The sequence below is a fragment of the Syngnathus leptorhynchus genome, chromosome 8 (assembly GCF_054491065.1).
Source record: "Syngnathus leptorhynchus isolate UIUO chromosome 8, UIUO_Slep, whole genome shotgun sequence".
Taxonomy (NCBI): Eukaryota; Metazoa; Chordata; class Actinopteri; order Syngnathiformes; family Syngnathidae; genus Syngnathus; species Syngnathus leptorhynchus.
In genome coordinates this window covers 12,298,647-12,319,720 of record NC_141202.1, presented here as the reverse complement: position 1 = coordinate 12,319,720, position 21,074 = coordinate 12,298,647, and the positions used below count along the sequence as shown (strand labels likewise).

The window sequence follows — 21,074 nt, the reverse complement described above, 5'->3', positions numbered from 1 at the left end:
ACTCTCCTTTAAACTAAATGCTTTCTATTTGGTTCAAGGAATGTCTTTTGATCCCCGTCAGCCTTATGTTTCCTTCCTGTCCTTATGTTACTTTTGTGTTTGTTTTGTAAGAAGTCTTCAATGACAATGAGCAGAGCTTCTTTGCATAGGCGAAATGTTCTTTGTCAGTTTAAAGGGACTTCATTCCTTTTAGTTAACTGTAGCTTTGATTCATAGATTGTAGATGATCAAAATTGGTTATATACAGTTTGAAGAAGTCACATTAAAGTTATCCCATATTTACTCAATGTTCGTTTAAGGAACTGTATATCAGTTACCTTACATTTACTTAATATGTGCTGAAAGGTTTAAGTAAGGTTAGATATTATTATTATTATTATGTGTTGTGTTAGTTTACTAAGAAGTTAAACTTAGCAAGGGGTTAGTTGCATTGTTCCACAGGTAAGCGACATTCAAAGTGCTTCAAGTTATCTGATCACAGTCGAGCAGGAGTCGGCCACCTGTGGAGAGGACAACTGGTTGGGGGAAGAAAGCAGACTCTGCACTCCCAATGTGGGGGTCGAGAAGATCAATTCACACTACACTACATTCCTTAGCTAATCAGCGTTGCTACAGCCACTATCTCCCCTCCCTTCAGTGTAGCAACGCCTCTGTAGCCAGGGCATCCAAGACATTAAAAGGAGGAGCACGTGGGGGAGGAACTCAGAACTGGTGGAGATTGTAACTGAGCTTCCTTTCTCTATCGTTCTCCTCGCGAGTAAACTCATCCTGGTTGTCTTCTCCTCTTTGTTCCAGCATGTGATTTAATGTCTGATCATATTCAGACCTAACATACTCCCTTCGTTCCGTACCGTCCCGTACTCCCTTCCTGGGCCTGTTCCATAACTCTTAGAAGAAACAAGTTCATGCAGTGTGCCTGCACATTCCTCACCCCCACCAATCCACACAAGCACTCCAATACTAGATATTATATTGATATGATTATATGTTTAACACAACCTTGAAAAATATGTTTGCTAACTGCTGAAAGCACATTTTTTTTTAGCCGTCAAACTCAACAAAGTTTTGCATTTTATAGACACAATCGCCCCTGAAACCGTGCCAAGCAACGGCGGTACTTGATGGCTTTCCTTTCACAATCGACGTGGGGGGGGGTAAAAAAAGGCTTTCAGCACCTGGTATTCCCAGGCGGTCTCCCATCCAAGTACTAACCAGGCCCGACCCTGCTTTAACTAGCGAGATGGGACGAGATCGGGCGTTCTCAAGGTAGTATGGCCGTAAGCCGTCAAAAACACCAAAGTTTTGCATTTTATAGACACAATTGCCCCTGAAACCGTGCCAAGCAACGGCGGTACTTGATGGCTTTCATTTCACAATCGACGTGGGGGGATAAAAAAAAGGCTTTCAGCACCTGGTATTCCCAGGCGGTCTCGCATCCAAGTACTAACCAGGCCCGACCCTGCTTTAACTTTCGAGATCGGACGAGATCGGGCGTTCTCAAGGTAGTATGGCCGTAAGCTGTCAAACCCACCAAAGTTTTGCATTTTATAGACACAATCGCCCCTGAAACCGTGCCAAGCAACGGCGGTACTTGATGGCTTTCCTTTCACAATCAACGTGGGGGGGGGGTAAAAAAAGGCTTTCAGCACCTGGTATTCCCAGGCGGTCTCCCATTCAAGTACTAACCAGGCCCGACCCTGTTTTAGCTTCCGAGATCGGACGATATCGGGCGTTTTCAGGGCAGTATGGCCGTAAGCCGTCAAACTCACCAAAGTTTTGCATTTTATAGACACAATCGCCCCTGAAACCGTGCCAAGCAACGGCGGTACTTGATGGCTTTCCTTTCACAATCGACGTAGGGGGGGTAAAAAAAGGCTTTCAGCACCTGGTATTCCCAGTCGGTCTCCCATCCAAGTACTAACCAGGCCCAACCCTGCTTTAACTTCCGAGATCGGACGAGATCGGGCGTTCTCAGGGTAGTATGGCCGTAAGCCGTCAAACCCACCAAAGTTTTGCATTTTATAGACACAATCGCCCCAGAAATCGTGCCAAGCAACGGCGGTACTTGATGGCTTTCCTTTCACAATCGACGTGGGGGGGTAAAAATAGGCTTTCAGCACCTGGTATTCCCAAGCGGTCTCCCATTCAAGTACTAACCAGGACCGACCCTGCTTTGGCTTGCGAGATCGGACGAGATCGGGCGTTCTCAGGGTAGTATAGCCGTAACCCGTCAAGCTCACCAAAGTTTTGCATTTTATAGACACAATCGCCCCTGAAACCGTGCCAAGCAACGGCGGTATTTGATGGCTTTCCTTTCACAATCGACGTGTGGGGGGTAAAAAAAGGCTTTCAGCACCTGGTATTCCCAGGCGGTCTCCCATCCAAGTACTAGCCAGGCTTGACCCTGCTTCAGCTTCCGAGATCGGGCGTTCTCAGGGTAGTATGGCCGTAAGCCGTCAAACTCATCAAAGTTGTGCATTTTATAGACACAATCGCCACAATCGTTTTCCTTTCACAATCGACGTGGGGTGGTAAAAATAGGCTTTCAGCACCTGGTATTCCCAGGCGGTCTCCTATTCAAGTACTAACCAGGCCCGACCCTGCTTTAGCTACCGAGATCGGACGAGATTGGGCGTTTTCAGGGTAGTATGGCCGTAAGCCGAAAAACTCACCAAAGTTTTGCATTTTATAGACACAATCGCCCCTGAAACCGTGCCAAGCAACGGCGGTACTTGATGGCTTTCCTTTCACAATCGACGTGGGGGGGTAAAAAAAGGCTTTCAGCACCTGGTATTCACAGGCGGTGTCCCATCCAAGTACTAACCAGGCCCGACCCTGCTTTAACTTCCGAGATCGGACGAGATTGGGCGTTCTCAAGGTAGTATGGCCGTAAGCCGTCAAACCCACCAAAGTTTTGCATTTTACAGACACAATCGCCCCTGAAACCGTGCCAAGCAACGGCGGTACTTGATGGCTTTCCTTTCACAATCGACGTGGGGGGGTAAAAAAAAGGCTTTCAGCACCTGGTATTCCCAGGCGGTCTCCCATTCAAGTACTAACCAGGCCCGACCCTGCTTAAGCTTCCTAGATCGGACGAGATCGGGCGTTCTCAGGGTAGTATGGCCGTAAGCCGTCAAGCTCACCAAAGTTTTGCATTTTATAGACACAATCGCCCCTGAAACCGTGCCAAGCAACGGCGGTACTTGATGGCTTTCCTTTCACAATCGACGTGGGGGGGGGTGTGTGTGTAAAAAATGGCTTTCAGCACCTGGTATTCCCAGGCGGTCTCCCATTCAAGTACTAACCAGGCCCGGCCCTGCTTTAGCTACCGAGATCGGACGAGATCGGGCGTTCTCAGGGTAGTTTGGCCGTAAGCCGTCAAACTCACCAAAGTTTTGCATTTTATAGACACAATCACCCCTGAAACCGTGCCAAGCAACGGCGGTACTTGATGGCTTTCCTTTCACAATCGACGTGGGGGGGGTAAAAATATGCTTTCAGCACCTGGTATTCCCAGGCGGTCTCCCATTCAAGTACTAACCAGGCCCGACCCTGCTTTAGCTTCCGAGATCGGACGAGATCGGGCGTTCTCAGGGTAGTATGGCCGTAAGCCGTCAAACCCACCAAAGTTTTGCATTTTATAGACACAATCGCCCCTGAAACCGTGCCAAGCAACGGCGGTACTTGATGGCTTTCCTTTCACAATCGACGTGGGGGGGTAAAAAAAAGGCTTTCAGCACCTGGTATTCCCAGGCGGTCTCCCATTCAAGTACTAACCAGGCCCGACCCTGCTTAAGCTTCCGAGATCGGACGAGATCGGGCGTTCTCAGGGTAGTATGGCCGTAAGCCGTCAAGCTCACCAAAGTTTAGCATTTTATAGACACAATCGCCCCTGAAACCGTGCCAAGCAATGCCGGTACTTGATGGCTTTCCTTTCACAATCGACGTGGGGGGGGTAAAAATAGGCTTTCAGCACCTGGTAGTCCCAGGCGGTCTCCCATTCAAGGACTAAACAGGCGCGACCCTGCTTCAGCTTCCGAGATCGGGCGTTCTCAGGGTAGTATGGCCGTAAGCCGTCAAACTCACCAAAGTTTTGCATTTTATAGACACAATCGCCCCTGAAACCGTGCCAAGCAACGGCGGTACTTGATGGCTTTCCTTTCACAATCGACGTGGGGGGGTAAAAAAAAGGCTTTCAGCACCTAGTATTCCCAGGCGGTCTCCCATCCAAGTACTAACCAGGCCCGACACTGCTTTAACTTCCGAGATCGGACGAGATCAGGCGTTCTCAGGGTAGTATGGCCGTAAGCCGTCAAACCCACCAAAGTTTTGCATTTTATAGACACAATCGCCCCTGAAACCGTGCCAAGCAACGGCGGTACTTGATGGCTTTCCTTTCACAATCGACGTGGGGGGGGGTAAAAAAAGGCTTTCAGCTCCTGGTATTCCCAGGCGGTCTCCCATTCAAGTACTAACCAGGCCCGACCCTGCTTTAGCTTCCGAGATTGGACGATATCGGGCGTTTTCAGGGCAGTATGGCCGTAAGCCGTCAAACTCACCAAAGTTTTGCATTTTATGGACACAATCGCCCCTGAAACCGTGCCAAGCAACGGCGTTACTTGATGGATTTCCTTTCACAATCGACGTTGGGTGGTAAAAATAGGCTTTCCGCACCTGGTATTCCCAGGCGGTCTCCCATTCAAGTACTAAGCAGGCCCGACCCTGCTTTAGCTTCCGAGATGGGACGAGATCGGGCGTTCTCAGGGTAGTATGGCCGTAAGCCGTCAGGTTCACCAAAGTTTTGCATTTTATAGACACAATCGCCCCTGAAACCGTGCCAAGCAACGGCGGTACTTGATGGCTTTCCTTTCACAATCGACGTGGGGGGGTAAAAAAAAGGCTTTCAGCAACTGGTATTCCCAGGCATTCTCCCATTCAAGTAGTAACCAGGCCCGACCCTGCTTTAGCTTCCTAGATCAGACGATATCGGGCGTTCTCAGGGCAGTATGGCCGTAAGCCGTCAAACTCACCAAAGTTTTGCATTTTATAGACACAATCGCCTCTGAAACCGTGCCAAGCAACGGTGGTACTTGATGGCTTTCCTTTCACAATCGACGTGGGGTGGTAAAAATAGGCTTTCAGCACCTGGTATTCCCAGGCGGTCTCCCATCCAAGTACTGACCAGGCCCGACCCTGCTTTAACTTCCGTGATCGGGCGTTCTCAGGGTAGTATGGCCGTAAGCCGTCAAACTCACCAAAGTTATGCATTTTATAGACACAATCGCCCCTGAAACCGTCCCAAGCAATGGCGGTACTTGATGGCTTTCCTTTCACAATCGACGTGGGGGGGGGGTAAAAATAGGCTTTCAGCACCTGGTAGTCCCAGGCGGTCTCCCATTCAAGGACTAAACAGGCCCGACCCTGCTTCAGCTTCCGAGATCGGGCGTTCTCAGGGTAGTATGGCCGTAAGCCGTCAAACCCACCAAAGTTTTGCATTTTATAGACACAATCGCCCCTGAAACCGTGCCAAGCAACGGCGGTACTTGATGGCTTTCCTTTCACAATCGACGTGGGGGGGGGGGGGTGTGTGTAAAAAATGGCTTTCAGCACCTGGTATTCCCAGGCGGTCTCCCATTCAAGTACTAACCAGGCCGGGCCCTGCTTTAGCTACCGAGATCGGACGAGATCGGGCGTTCTCAGGGTAGTTTGGCCGTAAGCCGTCAAACTCACCAAAGTTTTGCATTTTATAGACACAATCACCCCTGAAACCGTGCCAAGCAACGGCGGTACTTGATGGCTTTCCTTTCACAATCGACGTGGGGGGGGGGGTAAAAATAGGCTTTCAGCACCTGGTATTCCCAGGCGGTCTCCCATTCAAGTACTAACCAGGCCCGACCCTGCTTTAGCTTCCGAGATCGGACGAGGTCGGGCGTTCTCAGGGTAGTATGGCCGTAAGCCGTCAAACCCACCAAAGTTTTGCATTTTATAGACACAATCGCCCCTGAAACCGTGCCAAGCAACGGCGGTACTTGATGGCTTTCCTTTCACAATCGACGTGGGGGGTAAAAAAAAAGGCTTTCAGCACCTGGTATTCCCAGGCGGTCTCCCATCCAAGTACTGACCAGGCCCGACCCTGCTTTAACTTCCGAGATCGGGCGTTCTCAGGGTAGCATGGCCGTAAGCCGTCAAACTCACCAAAGTTTTGCATTTTATAGACACAATCGCCCCTGAAACCGTCCCAAGCAATGGCGGTACTTGATGGCTTTCCTTTCACAATCGACGTGGGGGGGGGGTAAAAATAGGGTTTCAGCACCTGGTAGTCCCAGGCGGTCTCCCATTCAAGGACTAAACAGGCCCGACCCTGCTTCAGCTTCCGAGATCGGGCGTTCTCAGGGTAGTATGGCCGTAAGCCGTCAAACCCACCAAAGTTTTGCATTTTATAGACACAATCGCCCCTGAAACCGTGCCAAGCAACGGCGGTACTTGATGGCTTTCCTTTCACAATCGACGTGGGGGGGGTGTGTGTGTAAAAAATGGCTTTCAGCACCTGGTATTCCCAGGCGGTCTCCCATTCAAGTACTAACCAGGCCGGGCCCTGCTTTAGCTACCGAGATCGGACGAGATCGGGCGTTCTCAGGGTAGTTTGGCCGTAAGCCTTCAAACTCACCAAAGTTTTGCATTTTATAGACACAATCACCACTGAAACCGTGCCAAGCAACGACGGTACTTGATGGCTTTCCTTTCACAATCGACAAGGGGGGGGTAAAAATAGGCTTTCAGCACCTGGTATTCCCAGGCGGTCTCCCATTCAAGTACTAACCAGGCCCGACCCTGCTTTAGCTTCCGAGATCGGACGAGGTCGGGCGTTCTCAGGGTAGTATGGCCGTAAGCCGTCAAACCCACCAAAGTTTTGCATTTTATAGACACAATCGCCCCTGAAACCGTGCCAAGCAACGGCGGTACTTGATGGCTTTCCTTTCACAATCGACGTGGGGGGGTAAAAAAAAGGCTTTCAGCACCTGGTATTCCCAGGCGGTCTCCCATTCAAGTACTAACCAGGCCCGACCCTGCTTAAGCTTCCGAGATCGGACGAGATCGGGCGTTCTCAGGGTAGTATGGCCGTAAGGCGTCAAGCTCACCAAAGTTTAGCATTTTATAGACACAATCGCCCCTGAAACCGTGCCAAGCAATGGCGGTACTTGATGGCTTTCCTTTCACAATCGACGTGGGGGGGGTAAAAATAGGCTTTCAGCACCTGGTAGTCCCAGGCGGTCTCCCATTCAAGGACTAAACAGGCGCGACCCTGCGTCAGCTTCCGAGATCGGGCGTTCTCAGGGTAGTATGGCCGTAAGCCGTCAAACTCACCAAAGTTTTGCATTTTATAGACACAATCGCCCCTGAAACCGTGCCAAGCAACGGCGGTACTTGATGGCTTTCCTTTCACAATCGACGTGGGGGGGTAAAAAAAAGGCTTTCAGCACCTAGTATTCCCAGGCGGTCTCCCATCCAAGTACTAACCAGGCCCGACACTGCTTTAACTTCCGAGATCGGACGAGATCAGGCGTTCTCAGGGTAGTATGGCCGTAAGCCGTCAAATCCACCAAAGTTTTGCATTTTATAGACACAATCGCCCCTGAAACCGTGCCAAGCAACGGCGGTACTTGATGGCTTTCCTTTCACAATCGACGTGGGGGGGGGGTAAAAAAAGGCTTTCAGCTCCTGGTATTCCCAGGCGGTCTCCCATTCAAGTACTAACCAGGCCCGACCCTGCTTTAGCTTCCGAGATCGGACGATATCGGGCGTTTTCAGGGCAGTATGGCCGTAAGCCGTCAAACTCACCAAAGTTTTGCATTTTATGGACACAATCGCCCCTGAAACCGTGCCAAGCAACGGCGTTACTTGATGGATTTCCTTTCACAATCGACGTGGGGTGGTAAAAATAGGCTTTCCGCACCTGGTATTCCCAGGCGGTCTCCCATTCAAGTACTAACCAGGCCCGACCCTGCTTTAGCTTCCGAGATCGGACGAGATCGGGCGTTCTCAGGGTAGTATGGCCGTAAGCCGTCAGGTTCACCAAAGTTTTGCATTTTATAGACACAATCGCCCCTGAAACCGTGCCAAGCAACGGCGGTACTTGATGGCTTTCCTTTCACAATCGACGTGGGGGGGGTAAAAAAAGGCTTTCAGCAACTGGTATTCCCAGGCATTCTCCCATTCAAGTAGTAACCAGGCCCGACCCTGCTTTAGCTTCCTAGATCAGACGATATCGGGCGTTCTCAGGGCAGTATGGCCGTAAGCCGTCAAACTCACCAAAGTTTTGCATTTTATAGACACAATCGCCTCTGAAACCGTGCCAAGCAACGGTGGTACTTGATGGCTTTCCTTTCACAATCGACGTGGGGTGGTAAAACTAGGCTTTCAGCACCTGGTATTCCCAGGCGGTCTCACATCCAAGTACTGACCAGGCCCGACCCTGCTTTAACTTCCGAGATCGGACGAGATCGGGCGTTCTCAGGGTAGTATGGCCGTAAGCCGTCAAACTCACCAAAGTTTTGCATTTTATAGACACAATCGCCCCTGAAACCGTCCCAAGCAATGGCGGTACTTGATGGCTTTCCTTTCACAATCGACGTGGGGGGGGGTAAAAATAGGCTTTCAGCACCTGGTAGTCCCAGGCGGTCTCCCATTCAAGGACTAAACAGGCCCGACCCTGCTTCAGCTTCCGAGATCGGGCGTTCTCAGGGTAGTATGGCCGTAAGCCGTCAAACCCACCAAAGTTTTGCATTTTATAGACACAATCGCCCCTGAAACCGTGCCAAGCAACGGCGGTACTTGATGGCTTTCCTTTCACAATCGACGTGGGGGGGGTGTGTGTGTAAAAAATGGCTTTCAGCACCTGGTATTCCCAGGCGGTCTCCCATTCAAGTACTAACCAGGCCGGGCCCTGCTTTAGCTACCGAGATCGGACGAGATCGGGCGTTCTCAGGGTAGTTTGGCCGTAAGCCGTCAAACTCACCAAAGTTTTGCATTTTATAGACATAATCACCCCTGAAACCGTGCCAAGCAACGGCGGTACTTGATGGCTTTCCTTTCACAATCGACGTGGGGGGGGTAAAAATAGTCTTTCAGCACCTGGTATTCCCAGGCGGTCTCCCATTCAAGTACTAACCAGGCCCGACCCTGCTTTAGCTTTCGAGATCGGACGAGGTCGGGCGTTCTCAGGGTAGTATGGCCGTAAGCCGTAAAACCCACCAAAGTTTTGCATTTTATAGACACAATCGCCCCTGAAACCGTGCCAAGCAACGGCGGTACTTGATGGCTTTCCTTTCACAATCGACGTGGGGGGTAAAAAAAAGGCTTTCAGCACCTGGTATTCCCAGGCGGTCTCCCATTCAAGTACTAACCAGGCCCGACCCTGCTTAAGCTTCCGAGATCGGACGAGATCGGGCGTTCTCAGGGTAGTATGGCCGTAAGCCGTCAAGCTCACCAAAGTTTTGCATTTTATAGACACAATCGCCCCTGAAACCGTGCCAAGCAACGGCGGTATTTGATGGCTTTCCTTTCACAATCGACGTGTGGGGGGTAAAAAAAGGCTTTCAGCACCTGGTATTCCCAGGCGGTCTCCCATCCAAGTACTAGCCAGGCTTGACCCTGCTTCAGCTTCCGAGATCGGGTGTTCTCAGGGTAGTATGGCCGTAAGCCTTCAAACTCATCAAAGTTGTGCATTTTATAGACACAATCGCCACAATCGTTTTCCTTTCACAATCGACGTGGGGTTGTAAAAATAGGCTTTCAGCACCTGGTATTCCCAGGCGGTCTCCTATTCAAGTACTAACCAGGCCCGACCCTGCTTTAGCTACCGAGATCGGACGAGATTGGGCGTTTTCAGGGTAGTATGGCCGTAAGCCGAAAAACTCACCAAAGTTTTGCATTTTATAGACACAATCGCCCCTGAAACCGTGCCAAGCAACGGCGGTACTTGATGGCTTTCCTTTCACAATCGACGTGGGGGGGTAAAAAAAGGCTTTCAGCACCTGGTATTCACAGGCGGTGTCCCATCCAAGTACTAACCAGGCCCGACCCTGCTTTAACTTCCGAGATCGGACGAGATTGGGCGTTCTCAAGGTAGTATGGCCGTAAGCCGTCAAACCCACCAAAGTTTTGCATTTTACAGACACAATCGCCCCTGAAACCGTGCCAAGCAACGGCGGTACTTGATGGCTTTCCTTTCACAATCGACGTGGGGGGGTAAAAAAAAGGCTTTCAGCACCTGGTATTCCCAGGCGGTCTCCCATTCAAGTACTAACCAGGCCCGACCCTGCTTAAGCTTCCTAGATCGGACGAGATCGGGCGTTCTCAGGGTAGTATGGCCGTAAGGCGTCAAGCTCACCAAGGTTTTGCATTTTATAGACACAATCGCCCCTGAAACCGTGCCAAGCAACGGCGGTACTTGATGGCTTTACTTTCACAATCGACGTGGGGGGGGGGGGGTGTGTGTAAAAAATGGCTTTCAGCACCTGGTATTCCCAGGCGGTCTCCCATTCAAGTACTAACCAGGCCCGGCCCTGCTTTAGCTACCGAGATCGGACGAGATCGGGCGTTCTCAGGGTAGTTTGGCCGTAAGCCGTCAAACTCACCAAAGTTTTGCATTTTATAGACACAATCACCCCTGAAACCGTGCCAAGCAACGGCGGTACTTGATGGCTTTCCTTTCACAATCGACGTGGGGGGGGGTAAAAACATGCTTTCAGCACCTGGTATTCCCAGGCGGTCTCCCATTCAAGTACTAACCAGGCCCGACACTGCTTTAGCTTCCGAGATCAGACGATATCGGTCGTTCTCAGGGCAGTATGGCCGTAAGCCGTCAAACTCACCAAAGTTTTGCATTTTATAGACACAATCGCCTCTGAAACCGTGCCAAGCAACGGTGGTACTTGATGGCTTTCCTTTCACAATCGACGTGGGGTGGTAAAAATAGGCTTTCAGCACCTGGTATTCCCAGGCGGTCTCCCATCCAAGTACTGACCAGGCCCGACCCTGCTTAAGCTTCCGAGATCGAACGAGATCGGGCGTTCTCAGGGTAGTATGGCCGTAAGCCGTCAAACTCACCAAAGTTTTGCATTTTATAGACACAATCGCCCCTGAAACCGTGCCAAGCAACGGCGGTACTTGATGGCTTTCCTTTCACAATCAACGTGGGGGGGGTAAAAAAAGGCTTTCAGCACCTGGTATTCCCAGGCGGTCTCCCATTCAAGTAGTAACCAGGCCCGACCCTGCTTAAGCTTCCGAGATCGGACGAGATCGGGCGTTCTCAGGGTAGTATGGCCGTAAGCCGTCAAGCTCACCAAAGTTTTGCATTTTATAGACACAATCGCCCCTGAAACCGTGCCAAGCAACGGCGGTACTTGATGGCTTTCCTTTCACAATCGACGTGGGGGGGGTGTGTGTGTAAAAAATGGCTTTCAGCACCTGGTATTCCCAGGCGGTCTCCCATTCAAGTACTAACCAGGCCCGGCCCTGCTTTAGCTACCGAGATCGGACGAGATCGGGCGTTCTCAGGGTAGTTTGGCCGTAAGCCGTCAAACTCACCAACGTTTTGCATTTTATAGACACAATCACCCCTGAAACCGTGCCAAGCAACGGCGGTACTTGATGGCTTTCCTTTCACAATCGACGTGGGGGGGGGTAAAAAAAGGCTTTCAGCTCCTGGTATTCCCAGGCGGTCTCCCATTCAAGTACTAACCAGGCCCGACCCTGCTTTAGCTTCCGAAATTGGATGATATCGGGCGTTTTCAGGGCAGTATGGCCGTAAGCCGTCAAACTCACCAAAGTTTTGCATTTTATGGACACAATCGCCCCTGAAACCGTGCCAAGCAATGACGTTACTTGATGGCTTTCCTTTCACAATCGACGTGGGGTGGTAAAAATAGGCTTTCCGCACCTGGTATTGCTAGGCGGTCTCCCATTCAAGTACTAACCAGGCCCGACCCTGCTTTAGCTTCCGAGATCGGACGAGATCGGGCGTTCTCAGGGTAGTATGGCCGTAAGCCGTCAAGTTCACCAAAGTTTTGCATTTTATAGACACAATCGCCCCTGAAACCGTGCCAAGCAACGGCGGTAATTGATGGCTTTCCTTTCACAATCGACGTGGGGGGGGTAAAAAAAGGCTTTCAGCAACTGGTATTCCCAGGCATTCTCCCATTCAAGTAGTAACCAGGCCCGACACTGCTTTAGCTTCCGAGATCAGACGATATCGGGCGTTCTCAGGGCAGTATGGCCGTAAGCCGTCAAACTCACCAAAGTTTTGCATTTTATAGACACAATCGCCTCTGAAACCGTGCCAAGCAACGGTGGTACTTGATGGCTTTCCTTTCACAATCGACGTGGGGTGGTAAAAATAGGCTTTCAGCACCTGGTATTCCCAGGCGGTCTCCCATCCAAGTACTGACCAGGCCCGACCCTGCTTAAGCTTCCGAGATCGAACGAGATCGGGCGTTCTCAGGGTAGTATGGCCGTAAGCCGTCAAACTCACCAAAGTTTTGCATTTTATAGACACAATCGCCCCTGAAACCGTGCCAAGCTACGGCGGTACTTGATGGCTTTCCTTTCACAATCAACGTGGGGGGGGGTAAAAAAAGGCTTTCAGCACCTGGTATTCCCAGGCGGTCTCCCATTCAAGTAGTAACCAGGCCCGACCCTGCTTAAGCTTCCGAGATCGGACGAGATCGGGCGTTCTCAGGGTAGTATGGCCGTAAGCCGTCAAGCTCACCAAAGTTTTGCATTTTATAGACACAATCGCCCCTGAAGCCGTGCCAAGCAACGGCGGTACTTGATGGCTTTCCTTTCACAATCGACGTGGGGTGGGTGTGTGTGTAAAAAATGGCTTTCAGCACCTGGTATTCCCAGGCGGTCTCCCATTCAAGTACTAACCAGGCCCGGCCCTGCTTTAGCTACTGAGATCGGACGAGATCGGGCGTTCTCAGGGTAGTTTGGCCGTAAGCCTTCAAACTCACCAACGTTTTGCATTTTATAGACACAATCACCCCTGAAACCGTGCCAAGCAACGGCGGTACTTGATGGCTTTCCTTTCACAATCGACGTGGGGGGGGGGGGTAAAAATAGGCTTTCAGCACCTGGTATTCCCAGGCGGTCTCCCATTCAAGTACTAACCAGGCCCGACCCTGCTTTAGCTTCCGAGATCGGACGAGATCGGGCGTTCTCAGGGTAGTATGGCCGTAAACCGACAAACCCACCAAAGTTTTGCATTTTATAGACACAATCGCCCCTGAAACCGTGCCAAGCAACGGCGGTACTTGATGGCTTTCCTTTCACAATCGACGTGGGGGGGTAAAAAAAAGGCTTTCAGCACCTGGTATTCCCAGGCGGTCTCCCATTCAAGTACTAACTTGGCCCGACCCTGCTTTAGCTTCCGAAATCGGACGAGATCGGGCGTTCTCAAGGTAGTATGGCCGTAAGCCGTCAAACCCACCAAAGTTTTGCATTTTATAGACACAATCGCCCCTGAAACCGTGCGAAGCAACGGCGGTACTTGATGGCTTTCCTTTCACAATCGACGTGGGGGGTTAAAAAAAAGGCTTTCAGCACCTGGTATTCCCAGGCGGTCTCCCATTCAAGTACTAACCAGGCCCGACCCTGCTTAAGCTTCCGAGATCGGACGAGATCGGGCGTTCTCAGGGTAGTATGGCCGTAAGCCATCAAGCTCTCCAAAGTTTTGCATTTTATAGACACAATCGCCCCTGAAACCGTGCCAAGCAACGGCGGTACTTGATGGCTTTCCTTTCACAATCGACAAGGGGGGGGGGGTAAAAAAAGGCTTTCAGCTCCTGGTATTCCCAGGCGGTCTCCCATTCAAGTACTAACCAGGCCCGACCCTGCTTTAGCTTCCGAGATCGGATGATATCGGGCGTTTTCAGGGCAGTATGGCCGTAAGCCGTCAAACTCACCAAAGTTTTGCATTTTATGGACACAATCGCCCCTGAAACCGTGCCAAGCAATGGCGTTACTTGATGGCTTTCCTTTCACAATCGACGTGGGGTGGTAAAAATAGGCTTTCCGCACCTGGTATTGCCAGGCGGTCTCCCATTCAAGTACTAACCAGGCCCGACCCTGCTTTAGCTTCCGAGATCGGACGAGATCGGGCGTTCTCAGGGTAGTATGGCCGTAAGCCGTCAGGTTCACCAAAGTTTTGCATTTTATAGACACAATCGCCCCTGAAACCGTGCCAAGCAACGGCGGTACTTGATGGCTTTCCTTTCACAATCGACGTGGGGGGGGTAAAAAAAGGCTTTCAGCAACTGGTATTCCCAGGCATTCTCCCATTCAAGTAGTAACCAGGCCCGACACTGCTTTAGCTTCCGAGATCAGACGATATCGGGCGTTCTCAGGGCAGTATGGCCGTAAGCCGTCAAACTCACCAAAGTTTTGCATTTTATAGACACAATCGCCTCTGAAACCGTGCCAAGCAACGGTGGTACTTGATGGCTTTCCTTTCACAATCGACGTGGGGTGGTAAAAATAGGCTTTCAGCACCTGGTATTCCCAGGCGGTCTCCCATCCAAGTACTGACCAGGCCCGACCCTGCTTAAGCTTCCGAGATCGAACGAGATCGGGCGTTCTCAGGGTAGTATGGCCGTAAGCCTTCAAACTCACCAAAGTTTTGCATTTTATAGACACAATCGCCCCTGAAACCGTGCCAAGCAACGGCGGTACTTGATGGCTTTCCTTTCACAATCAACGTGGGGGGGGGTAAAAAAAGGCTTTCAGCACCTGGTATTCCCAGGCGGTCTCCCATTCAAGGACTAAACAGGCCCGACCCTGCTTCAGCTTCCGAGATCGGGCGTTCTCAGGGTAGTATGGCCGTAAGCCGTCAAACCCACCAAAGTTTTGCATTTTATAGACACAATCGCCCCTGAAACCGTGCCAAGCAACGGCGGTACTTGATGGCTTTCCTTTCACAATCGACGTGGGGGGGTAAAAAAAAGGCTTTCAGCACCTGGTATTCCCAGGCGGTCTCCCATTCAAGTACTAACCAGGCCCGACCCTGCTTTAGCTTCTGAGATCGGACGAGATCGGGCGTTCTCAGGGTAGTATGGCCGTAAGCCGTCAAGCTCACCAAAGTTTTGCATTTTATAGACACAATCGCCCCTGAAACCGTCACAAGCAACGGCGGTACTTGATGGCTTTCCTTTCACAATCGACGTGGGGGGGGGGGTGTGTGTGTAAAAAATGGCTTTCAGCACCTGGTATTTCCAGGCGGTCTCCCATTCAAGTACTAACCAGGCCCGGCCCTGCTTTAGCTACCGAGATCGGACGAGATCGGGCGTTCTCAGGGTAGTTTGGCCGTAAGCCGTCAAACTCACCAAAGTTTTGCATTTTATAGACACAATCACCCCTGAAACCGTGCCAAGCAACGGCGGTACTTGATGGCTTTCCTTTCACAATCGACGTGGGGGGGGTAAAAATAGGCTTTCAGCACCTGGTATTCCCAGGCGGTCTCCCATTCAAGTACTAACCAGGCCCGACCCCGCTTTAGCTTCCGAGATCGGACGAGATCGGGCGTTCTCAGGGTAGTATGGCCGTAAGCCGTCAAACCCACCAAAGTTTTGCATTTTATAGACACAATCGCCCCTGAAACCGTGCCAAGCAACGGCGGTACTTGATGGCTTTCCTTTCACAATCGACGTGGGGGGGTAAAAAAAAGGCTTTCAGCACCTGGTATTCCCAGGCGGTCTCCCATTCAAGTACTAACCAGGCCCGACCCTGCTTAAGCTTACGAGATCGGACGAGATCGGGCGTTCTCAGCGTAGTATGGCCGTAAGCCGTCAAGCTCACCAAAGTTTTGCATTTTATAGACACAATCGCCCCTGAAACCGTGCCAAGCAACGGCGGTACTTGATGGCTTTCCTTTCACAATCGACGTGGGGGGGGGGGGGGGGTAAAAAAAGGCTTTCAGCTCCTGGTATTCCCAGGCGGTCTCCAATTCAAGTACTAACCAGGCCCGACCCTGCTTTAGCTTCCGAGATCGGATGATATCGGGCGTTTTCAGGGCAGTATGGCCGTAAGCCGTCAAACTCACCAAAGTTTTGCATTTTATGGACACAATCGCCCCTGAAACCGTGCCAAGCAACGGCGTTACTTGATGGCTTTCCTTTCACAATCGACGTGGGGTGGTAAAAATAGGCTTTCCGCACCTGGTATTCCCAGGCGGTCTCCCATTCAAGTACTAACCAGGCCCGACCCTGCTTTAGCTTCCGAGATCGGACGAGATCGGGCGTTCTCAGGGTAGTATGGCCGTAAGCCGTCAGGTTCACCAAAGTTTTGCATTTTATAGACACAATCGCCCCTGAAACCGTGCCAAGCAACGGCGGTACTTGATGGCTTTCCTTTCACAATCGACGTGGGGGGGGGGTGTGTGTAAAAAATGGCTTTCAGCACCTGGTATTCCCAGGCGGTCTCCCATTCAAGTACTAACCAGGCCCGGCCCTGCTTTAGCTACCGAGATCGGACGAGATCGGGCGTTCTCAGGGTAGTTTGGCCGTAAGCCGTCAAACTCACCAACGTTTGGCATTTTATAGACACAATCACCCCTGAAACCGTGCCAAGCAACGGCGGTACTTGATGGCTTTCCTTTCACAATCGACGTGGGGGGGGGTAAAAATAGGCTTTCAGCACCTGGTATTCCCAGGCGGTCTCCCATTCAAGTACTAACCAGGCCCTACCCTGCTTTAGCTTCCGAGATCGGACGAGATCGGGCGTTCTCAGGGTAGTATGGCCGTAAGCCGACAAACCCACCAAAGTTTTGCATTTTATAGACACAATCGCCCCTGAAACCGTGCCAAGCAACGGCGGTACTTGATGGCTTTCCTTTCACAATCGACGTGGGGGGGTAAAAAAAAGGCTTTCAGCACCTGGTATTCCCAGGCGGTCTCCCATTCAAGTACTAACTTGGCCAGACCCTGCTTTAGCTTCCGAGATCGGACGAGATCGGGCGTTCTCAGGGTAGTATGGCCGTAAGCCGTCAGGTTCACCAAAGTTTTGCATTTTATAGACACAATCGCCCCTGAAACCGTGCCAAGCAACGGAGGTACTTGATGGCTTTCCTTTCACAATCGACGTGGGGGGGGTAAAAAAAGGCTTTCTGCAACTGGTATTCCCAGGCATTCTCCCATTCAAGTAGTAACCAGGCCCGACACTGCTTTAGCTTCCGAGATCAGACGATATCGGGCGTTCTCAGGGTAGTATGGCCGTAAGCCGTCAAACTCACCAAAGTTTTGCATTTTATAGACACAATCACCCCTGAAACCGTGCCAAGCAACGGCGGTACTTGATGGCTTTCCTTTCACAATCGACGTGGGGGGGGTAAAAATAGGCTTTCAGCACCTGGTATTCCCAGGCGGTCTCCCATTCAAGTACTAACCAGGCCCGACCCTGCTTCAGCTTCCGAGATCGGACGAGATCGGGCGTTCTCAGGGTAGTATGGCCGTAAGCCGTCAAACGCACCAAAGTTTTGCATTTTATAGACACAATCGCCCCTGAAACCGTGCCAAGCAACGGCGATACTTGATGGCTTTCCTTTCACAATCGACGTGGGGGGGGTAAAAAAAAGGCTTTCAGCACCTGGTATTCCCAGGTGGTCTCCCATTCAAGTACTAACCAGGCCCGACCCTGCTTAAGCTTCCGAGATCGGACGAGATCGGGCGTTCTCAGGGTAGTATGGCCGTAAGCCGTCAAGCTCACCAAAGTTTTGCATTTTATAGACACAATCGCCCCTGAAACCGTGACAAGCAACGGCGGTACTTGATGGCTTTCCTTTCACAACCGACGTGGGGGGGGGAGTGTGTGTAAAAAATGGCTTTCAGCACCTGGTATTCCCAGGCGGTCTCCCATTCAAGTACTAACCAGGCCCGGCCCTGCTTTAGCTACCGAGATCGGAAGAGATCGGGCGTTCTCAGGGTAGTTTGGCCGTAAGCCGTCAAACTCACCAAAGTTTTGCATTTTATAGACACAATCACCCCTGAAACCGTGCCAAGCAACGGCGGTACTTGATGGCTTTCCTTTCACAATCGACGTGGGGGGGGGTAAAAATAGGCTTTCAGCACCTGGTATTCCCAGGCGGTCTCCCATTCAAGTACTAACCAGGCCCGACCCTGCTTTAGCTTCCGAGATCGGACGAGATCGGGCGTTCTCAGGGTAGTATGGCCGTAAGCCGTCAAACCCACCAAAGTTTTGCATTTTATAGACACAATCGCCCCTGAAACCGTGCCAAGCAACGGCGGTACTTGATGGCTTTCCTTTCACAATCGACGTGGGGGGGTAAAAAAAAGGCTTTCAGCACCTGGTATTCCCAGGGGGTCTCCCATTCAAGTACTAACCAGGCCCGACCCTGCTTAAGCTTCCAAGATCGGACGAGATCGGGCGTTTTCAGGGTAGTATGGCCGTAAGCTGTCAAGCTCACCAAAGTTTTCTATTTTATAGACACAATCGCCCCTGAAACCGTCACAAGCAACGGCGGTACTTGATGGCTTTCCTTTCACAATCGACGTGGGGGGGGGCTAAAAAAGGCTTTCAGCACCTGGTATTCCCAGGCGGTCTCCCATCCAAGTACTAGCCAGGTTTGACCCTGCTTCAGCTTCCGAGATCGGGCGTTCTCAGGGTAGTATGGCCGTAAGCCGTCAAACTCATCAAAGTTGTGCATTTTATAGACACAATCGCCACAATCGCTTTCCTTTCACAATCGACGTGGGGTAGTAAAAATAGGCTTTCAGCACCTGGTATTCCCAGGCGGTCTCCCATTCAAGTACTAACCAGGCCCGACCCTGCTTTAGCTACCGAGATCGGATGAGAATGGGCGTTTTCAGGGTAGTATGGCCGTAAGCCGTCAAACTCTCCAAAGCTTTGCATTTTATAGACACAATCGCCCCTGAAACCGTGCCAAGCAACGGCGGTACTTGATGGCTTTCCTTTCACAATCGACGTGGGGGGGGTAAAAAAAGGCTTTCAGCACCTGGTATTCCCAGGCGGTCTCCCATCCAAGTACTAACCAGGCCCGACCCTGCTTTAACTTCCGAGATCGGACGAGATCGGGCGTTCTCAAGGTAGTATGGCCGTAAGCCGTCAAACCCTCCAAAGTTTTGCATTTTATAGACACAATCGCCCCTGAAACCGTGCCAAGCAACGGCGGTACTTGATGGCTTTCCTTTCACAATCGACGTGGGGGGGGGGGGTAAAAAAAGGCTTTCAGCTCCTGGTATTCCCAGGCGGTCTCCCATTCAAGTACTAACCAGGCCCGACCCTGCTTTAGCTTCCGAGATCGGATGACATCGGGCGTTTTCAGGGCAGTATGGCCGTAAGCCGTCAAACTCACCAAAGTTTTGCATTTTATGGACACAATCGCCCCTGAAACCGTGCCAAGCAACGGCGTTACTTGATGGCTTTCCTTTCACAATCGACGTGGGGTGGTAAAAATAGGCTTTCCGCACCTGGTATTCCCAGGCGGTCTCCCATTCAAGTACTAACCAGGCCCGAACCTGCTTTAGCTTCCGAGATCAGACGAGATCGGGCGTTCTCAGGGTAGTATGGCCGTAAGCCGTCAGATTCACCAAAGTTTTGCATTTTATAGACACAATCGCCCCTGAAACCGTGCCAAGCAATGGCGGTACTTGATGGCTTTCCTTTCACAATCGACGTGGGGGGGGTAAAAATAGGCTTTTAGCACCTGGTAGTCCCAGGCGGTCTCCCATTCAAGGACTAAACAGGCCCGACCCTGCTTCAGCTTCCGAGATCGGGCGTTCTCAGGGTAGTATGGCCGTAAGCCGTCAAACCCACCAAAGTTTTGCATTTTATAGACACAATCGCCCCTGAAACCGTGCCAAGCAACGGCGGTACTTGATGGCTTTCCTTTCACAATCGACGTGGGGGGGTAAAAAAAAGGCTTTCAGCACCTGGTATTCCCAGGCGGTCTCCCATTCAAGTACTAACCAGGCCCGACCCTGCTCAAGCTTCCGAGATCGGACGAGATCGGGCGTTCTCAGGGTAGTATGGCCGTAAGCCGTCAAGCTCACCAAAGTTTTGCATTTTATAGACACAATCGCCCCTGAAACCGTGCCAAGCAACGGCGGTACTTGATGGCTTTCCTTTCACAATCGACGTGGGGGGGGGTGTGTGTGTAAAAAATGGCTTTCAGCACCTGGTATTCCCAGGCGGTCTCCCATTCAAGTACTAACCAGGCCCGGCCCTGCTTTAGCTACCGAGATCGGACGAGATCGGGCGTTCTCAGGGTAGTTTGGCCGTAAGCCGTCAAACTCACCAAAGTTTTGCATTTTATAGACACAATCACCCCTGAAACCGTGCCAAGCAACGGCGGTACTTGATGGCTTTCCTTTCACAATCGACGTGGGGGGGTAAAAAAAAAGGCTTTCAGCACCTGGTATTCCCAGGCGGTCTCCCATTCAAGTACTAACCAGGTCCGACCCTGCTTTAGCTTCCGAGATCGGACGAGATCGGGCGTTCTCAGGGTAGTATGGCCGTAAGCCGTCAAACAAACCAAAGTTTTGCATTTTATAGACACAATCGCCCCTGAAACCGTGCCAAGCAACGGCGGTACTTGATGGCTTTCCTTTCACAATCGACGTGGGGGGGTAAAAAAAAGGCTTTCAGCACCTGGTATTCCCAGGCGGTCTCCCATTCAAGTACTAACCAGGCCCGACCCTGCTTAAGCTTCCAAGATCGGACGAGATCGGGCGTTCTCAGGGTAGTATGGCCGTAAGCCGTCAAGCTCACCAAAGTTTTGCATTTTATAGACACAATCGCCCCTGAAACCGTGACAAGCAACGGCGGTACTTGATGGCTTTCCTTTCACAATCGACGTGGGGGGGGCTAAAAAAGGCTTTCAGCACCTGGTATTCCCAGGCGGTCTCCCATCCAAGTACTAGCCAGGTTTGACCCTGCTTCAGCTTCCGAGATCGGGCGTTCTCAGGGTAGTATGGCCGTGAGCCGTCAAACTCATCAAAGTTGTGCATTTTATAGACACAATCGCCACAATCGCTTTCCTTTCA

At 51.3% G+C, this 21,074-nt stretch overlaps 8 non-coding genes and 63 pseudogenes across 8 annotated transcripts; all 71 read right to left on the bottom strand.

Annotated features, from left to right (window-relative positions):
- Positions 1-1,163: 1,163 nt before the first annotated feature.
- LOC147052716 (5S ribosomal RNA) lies at positions 1,164-1,283 on the bottom strand (annotated as a pseudogene).
- A 116-nt stretch (positions 1,284-1,399) lies between these two features.
- On the bottom strand, positions 1,400-1,519 carry LOC147052715 (5S ribosomal RNA; annotated as a pseudogene).
- A 118-nt stretch (positions 1,520-1,637) lies between these two features.
- LOC147052714 (5S ribosomal RNA) lies at positions 1,638-1,757 on the bottom strand (annotated as a pseudogene).
- A 116-nt stretch (positions 1,758-1,873) lies between these two features.
- LOC147052713 (5S ribosomal RNA) lies at positions 1,874-1,993 on the bottom strand. The gene has a single exon (XR_015067117.1). It is a non-coding gene; the product is annotated as a 5S ribosomal RNA (ribosomal RNA).
- A 115-nt stretch (positions 1,994-2,108) lies between these two features.
- On the bottom strand, positions 2,109-2,228 carry LOC147052712 (5S ribosomal RNA; annotated as a pseudogene).
- Positions 2,229-2,344: 116 nt separating this feature from the next.
- LOC147052711 (5S ribosomal RNA) lies at positions 2,345-2,454 on the bottom strand (annotated as a pseudogene).
- Positions 2,455-2,540: 86 nt separating this feature from the next.
- LOC147052710 (5S ribosomal RNA) lies at positions 2,541-2,660 on the bottom strand (annotated as a pseudogene).
- A 115-nt stretch (positions 2,661-2,775) lies between these two features.
- LOC147052709 (5S ribosomal RNA) lies at positions 2,776-2,895 on the bottom strand (annotated as a pseudogene).
- Positions 2,896-3,011: 116 nt separating this feature from the next.
- On the bottom strand, positions 3,012-3,131 carry LOC147052708 (5S ribosomal RNA; annotated as a pseudogene).
- A 125-nt stretch (positions 3,132-3,256) lies between these two features.
- On the bottom strand, positions 3,257-3,376 carry LOC147052707 (5S ribosomal RNA; annotated as a pseudogene).
- A 116-nt stretch (positions 3,377-3,492) lies between these two features.
- LOC147052706 (5S ribosomal RNA) lies at positions 3,493-3,612 on the bottom strand (annotated as a pseudogene).
- A 116-nt stretch (positions 3,613-3,728) lies between these two features.
- On the bottom strand, positions 3,729-3,848 carry LOC147052705 (5S ribosomal RNA). The gene has a single exon (XR_015067218.1). It is a non-coding gene; the product is annotated as a 5S ribosomal RNA (ribosomal RNA).
- A 342-nt stretch (positions 3,849-4,190) lies between these two features.
- LOC147052704 (5S ribosomal RNA) lies at positions 4,191-4,310 on the bottom strand (annotated as a pseudogene).
- Positions 4,311-4,427: 117 nt separating this feature from the next.
- On the bottom strand, positions 4,428-4,547 carry LOC147052703 (5S ribosomal RNA; annotated as a pseudogene).
- A 115-nt stretch (positions 4,548-4,662) lies between these two features.
- LOC147052702 (5S ribosomal RNA) lies at positions 4,663-4,782 on the bottom strand (annotated as a pseudogene).
- Positions 4,783-5,133: 351 nt separating this feature from the next.
- LOC147052701 (5S ribosomal RNA) lies at positions 5,134-5,243 on the bottom strand (annotated as a pseudogene).
- A 355-nt stretch (positions 5,244-5,598) lies between these two features.
- LOC147052700 (5S ribosomal RNA) lies at positions 5,599-5,718 on the bottom strand (annotated as a pseudogene).
- Positions 5,719-5,837: 119 nt separating this feature from the next.
- Positions 5,838-5,957, bottom strand: LOC147052699 (5S ribosomal RNA; annotated as a pseudogene).
- A 116-nt stretch (positions 5,958-6,073) lies between these two features.
- LOC147052698 (5S ribosomal RNA) lies at positions 6,074-6,183 on the bottom strand (annotated as a pseudogene).
- Positions 6,184-6,535: 352 nt separating this feature from the next.
- LOC147052697 (5S ribosomal RNA) lies at positions 6,536-6,655 on the bottom strand (annotated as a pseudogene).
- A 116-nt stretch (positions 6,656-6,771) lies between these two features.
- Positions 6,772-6,891, bottom strand: LOC147052696 (5S ribosomal RNA; annotated as a pseudogene).
- Positions 6,892-7,007: 116 nt separating this feature from the next.
- On the bottom strand, positions 7,008-7,127 carry LOC147052695 (5S ribosomal RNA; annotated as a pseudogene).
- A 342-nt stretch (positions 7,128-7,469) lies between these two features.
- On the bottom strand, positions 7,470-7,589 carry LOC147052694 (5S ribosomal RNA; annotated as a pseudogene).
- Positions 7,590-7,707: 118 nt separating this feature from the next.
- On the bottom strand, positions 7,708-7,827 carry LOC147052693 (5S ribosomal RNA; annotated as a pseudogene).
- A 115-nt stretch (positions 7,828-7,942) lies between these two features.
- On the bottom strand, positions 7,943-8,062 carry LOC147052692 (5S ribosomal RNA; annotated as a pseudogene).
- Positions 8,063-8,413: 351 nt separating this feature from the next.
- Positions 8,414-8,533, bottom strand: LOC147052691 (5S ribosomal RNA; annotated as a pseudogene).
- Positions 8,534-8,884: 351 nt separating this feature from the next.
- On the bottom strand, positions 8,885-9,004 carry LOC147052690 (5S ribosomal RNA; annotated as a pseudogene).
- A 116-nt stretch (positions 9,005-9,120) lies between these two features.
- LOC147052689 (5S ribosomal RNA) lies at positions 9,121-9,240 on the bottom strand (annotated as a pseudogene).
- Positions 9,241-9,355: 115 nt separating this feature from the next.
- Positions 9,356-9,475, bottom strand: LOC147052688 (5S ribosomal RNA). The gene has a single exon (XR_015067217.1). It is a non-coding gene; the product is annotated as a 5S ribosomal RNA (ribosomal RNA).
- A 116-nt stretch (positions 9,476-9,591) lies between these two features.
- On the bottom strand, positions 9,592-9,701 carry LOC147052687 (5S ribosomal RNA; annotated as a pseudogene).
- An 86-nt stretch (positions 9,702-9,787) lies between these two features.
- Positions 9,788-9,907, bottom strand: LOC147052686 (5S ribosomal RNA; annotated as a pseudogene).
- Positions 9,908-10,022: 115 nt separating this feature from the next.
- On the bottom strand, positions 10,023-10,142 carry LOC147052685 (5S ribosomal RNA; annotated as a pseudogene).
- A 116-nt stretch (positions 10,143-10,258) lies between these two features.
- LOC147052684 (5S ribosomal RNA) lies at positions 10,259-10,378 on the bottom strand (annotated as a pseudogene).
- Positions 10,379-10,505: 127 nt separating this feature from the next.
- On the bottom strand, positions 10,506-10,625 carry LOC147052683 (5S ribosomal RNA; annotated as a pseudogene).
- Positions 10,626-10,742: 117 nt separating this feature from the next.
- LOC147052682 (5S ribosomal RNA) lies at positions 10,743-10,862 on the bottom strand (annotated as a pseudogene).
- Positions 10,863-10,977: 115 nt separating this feature from the next.
- On the bottom strand, positions 10,978-11,097 carry LOC147052681 (5S ribosomal RNA; annotated as a pseudogene).
- Positions 11,098-11,213: 116 nt separating this feature from the next.
- Positions 11,214-11,333, bottom strand: LOC147052680 (5S ribosomal RNA; annotated as a pseudogene).
- A 124-nt stretch (positions 11,334-11,457) lies between these two features.
- Positions 11,458-11,577, bottom strand: LOC147052679 (5S ribosomal RNA; annotated as a pseudogene).
- Positions 11,578-11,694: 117 nt separating this feature from the next.
- Positions 11,695-11,814, bottom strand: LOC147052678 (5S ribosomal RNA; annotated as a pseudogene).
- A 115-nt stretch (positions 11,815-11,929) lies between these two features.
- On the bottom strand, positions 11,930-12,049 carry LOC147052677 (5S ribosomal RNA; annotated as a pseudogene).
- Positions 12,050-12,400: 351 nt separating this feature from the next.
- On the bottom strand, positions 12,401-12,520 carry LOC147052676 (5S ribosomal RNA; annotated as a pseudogene).
- Positions 12,521-12,637: 117 nt separating this feature from the next.
- Positions 12,638-12,757, bottom strand: LOC147052675 (5S ribosomal RNA; annotated as a pseudogene).
- Positions 12,758-12,881: 124 nt separating this feature from the next.
- Positions 12,882-13,001, bottom strand: LOC147052674 (5S ribosomal RNA; annotated as a pseudogene).
- A 120-nt stretch (positions 13,002-13,121) lies between these two features.
- On the bottom strand, positions 13,122-13,241 carry LOC147052673 (5S ribosomal RNA; annotated as a pseudogene).
- Positions 13,242-13,357: 116 nt separating this feature from the next.
- On the bottom strand, positions 13,358-13,477 carry LOC147052672 (5S ribosomal RNA; annotated as a pseudogene).
- Positions 13,478-13,593: 116 nt separating this feature from the next.
- LOC147052671 (5S ribosomal RNA) lies at positions 13,594-13,713 on the bottom strand. Its single transcript, XR_015067215.1, has one exon. It is a non-coding gene; the product is annotated as a 5S ribosomal RNA (ribosomal RNA).
- A 119-nt stretch (positions 13,714-13,832) lies between these two features.
- LOC147052670 (5S ribosomal RNA) lies at positions 13,833-13,952 on the bottom strand (annotated as a pseudogene).
- A 115-nt stretch (positions 13,953-14,067) lies between these two features.
- LOC147052669 (5S ribosomal RNA) lies at positions 14,068-14,187 on the bottom strand (annotated as a pseudogene).
- Positions 14,188-14,538: 351 nt separating this feature from the next.
- LOC147052668 (5S ribosomal RNA) lies at positions 14,539-14,658 on the bottom strand (annotated as a pseudogene).
- A 343-nt stretch (positions 14,659-15,001) lies between these two features.
- LOC147052667 (5S ribosomal RNA) lies at positions 15,002-15,121 on the bottom strand (annotated as a pseudogene).
- A 127-nt stretch (positions 15,122-15,248) lies between these two features.
- Positions 15,249-15,368, bottom strand: LOC147052666 (5S ribosomal RNA; annotated as a pseudogene).
- A 116-nt stretch (positions 15,369-15,484) lies between these two features.
- Positions 15,485-15,604, bottom strand: LOC147052665 (5S ribosomal RNA; annotated as a pseudogene).
- A 116-nt stretch (positions 15,605-15,720) lies between these two features.
- Positions 15,721-15,840, bottom strand: LOC147052664 (5S ribosomal RNA; annotated as a pseudogene).
- Positions 15,841-15,964: 124 nt separating this feature from the next.
- LOC147052663 (5S ribosomal RNA) lies at positions 15,965-16,084 on the bottom strand (annotated as a pseudogene).
- A 115-nt stretch (positions 16,085-16,199) lies between these two features.
- LOC147052662 (5S ribosomal RNA) lies at positions 16,200-16,319 on the bottom strand (annotated as a pseudogene).
- Positions 16,320-16,443: 124 nt separating this feature from the next.
- On the bottom strand, positions 16,444-16,563 carry LOC147052661 (5S ribosomal RNA; annotated as a pseudogene).
- Positions 16,564-16,680: 117 nt separating this feature from the next.
- On the bottom strand, positions 16,681-16,800 carry LOC147052660 (5S ribosomal RNA). Its single transcript, XR_015067197.1, has one exon. It is a non-coding gene; the product is annotated as a 5S ribosomal RNA (ribosomal RNA).
- A 116-nt stretch (positions 16,801-16,916) lies between these two features.
- Positions 16,917-17,036, bottom strand: LOC147052659 (5S ribosomal RNA; annotated as a pseudogene).
- A 352-nt stretch (positions 17,037-17,388) lies between these two features.
- LOC147052658 (5S ribosomal RNA) lies at positions 17,389-17,508 on the bottom strand (annotated as a pseudogene).
- A 117-nt stretch (positions 17,509-17,625) lies between these two features.
- Positions 17,626-17,745, bottom strand: LOC147052657 (5S ribosomal RNA). Its single transcript, XR_015067199.1, has one exon. It is a non-coding gene; the product is annotated as a 5S ribosomal RNA (ribosomal RNA).
- Positions 17,746-17,870: 125 nt separating this feature from the next.
- Positions 17,871-17,990, bottom strand: LOC147052656 (5S ribosomal RNA; annotated as a pseudogene).
- A 117-nt stretch (positions 17,991-18,107) lies between these two features.
- On the bottom strand, positions 18,108-18,227 carry LOC147052655 (5S ribosomal RNA). The gene has a single exon (XR_015067110.1). It is a non-coding gene; the product is annotated as a 5S ribosomal RNA (ribosomal RNA).
- A 116-nt stretch (positions 18,228-18,343) lies between these two features.
- Positions 18,344-18,463, bottom strand: LOC147052654 (5S ribosomal RNA; annotated as a pseudogene).
- A 313-nt stretch (positions 18,464-18,776) lies between these two features.
- On the bottom strand, positions 18,777-18,896 carry LOC147052653 (5S ribosomal RNA; annotated as a pseudogene).
- Positions 18,897-19,012: 116 nt separating this feature from the next.
- On the bottom strand, positions 19,013-19,132 carry LOC147052652 (5S ribosomal RNA). Its single transcript, XR_015067146.1, has one exon. It is a non-coding gene; the product is annotated as a 5S ribosomal RNA (ribosomal RNA).
- A 120-nt stretch (positions 19,133-19,252) lies between these two features.
- On the bottom strand, positions 19,253-19,372 carry LOC147052651 (5S ribosomal RNA; annotated as a pseudogene).
- Positions 19,373-19,487: 115 nt separating this feature from the next.
- On the bottom strand, positions 19,488-19,607 carry LOC147052650 (5S ribosomal RNA; annotated as a pseudogene).
- Positions 19,608-19,949: 342 nt separating this feature from the next.
- On the bottom strand, positions 19,950-20,069 carry LOC147052649 (5S ribosomal RNA; annotated as a pseudogene).
- Positions 20,070-20,194: 125 nt separating this feature from the next.
- On the bottom strand, positions 20,195-20,314 carry LOC147052648 (5S ribosomal RNA; annotated as a pseudogene).
- A 117-nt stretch (positions 20,315-20,431) lies between these two features.
- On the bottom strand, positions 20,432-20,551 carry LOC147052647 (5S ribosomal RNA; annotated as a pseudogene).
- A 116-nt stretch (positions 20,552-20,667) lies between these two features.
- Positions 20,668-20,787, bottom strand: LOC147052646 (5S ribosomal RNA; annotated as a pseudogene).
- Between the last annotated feature and the right edge of the window lie 287 nt (positions 20,788-21,074).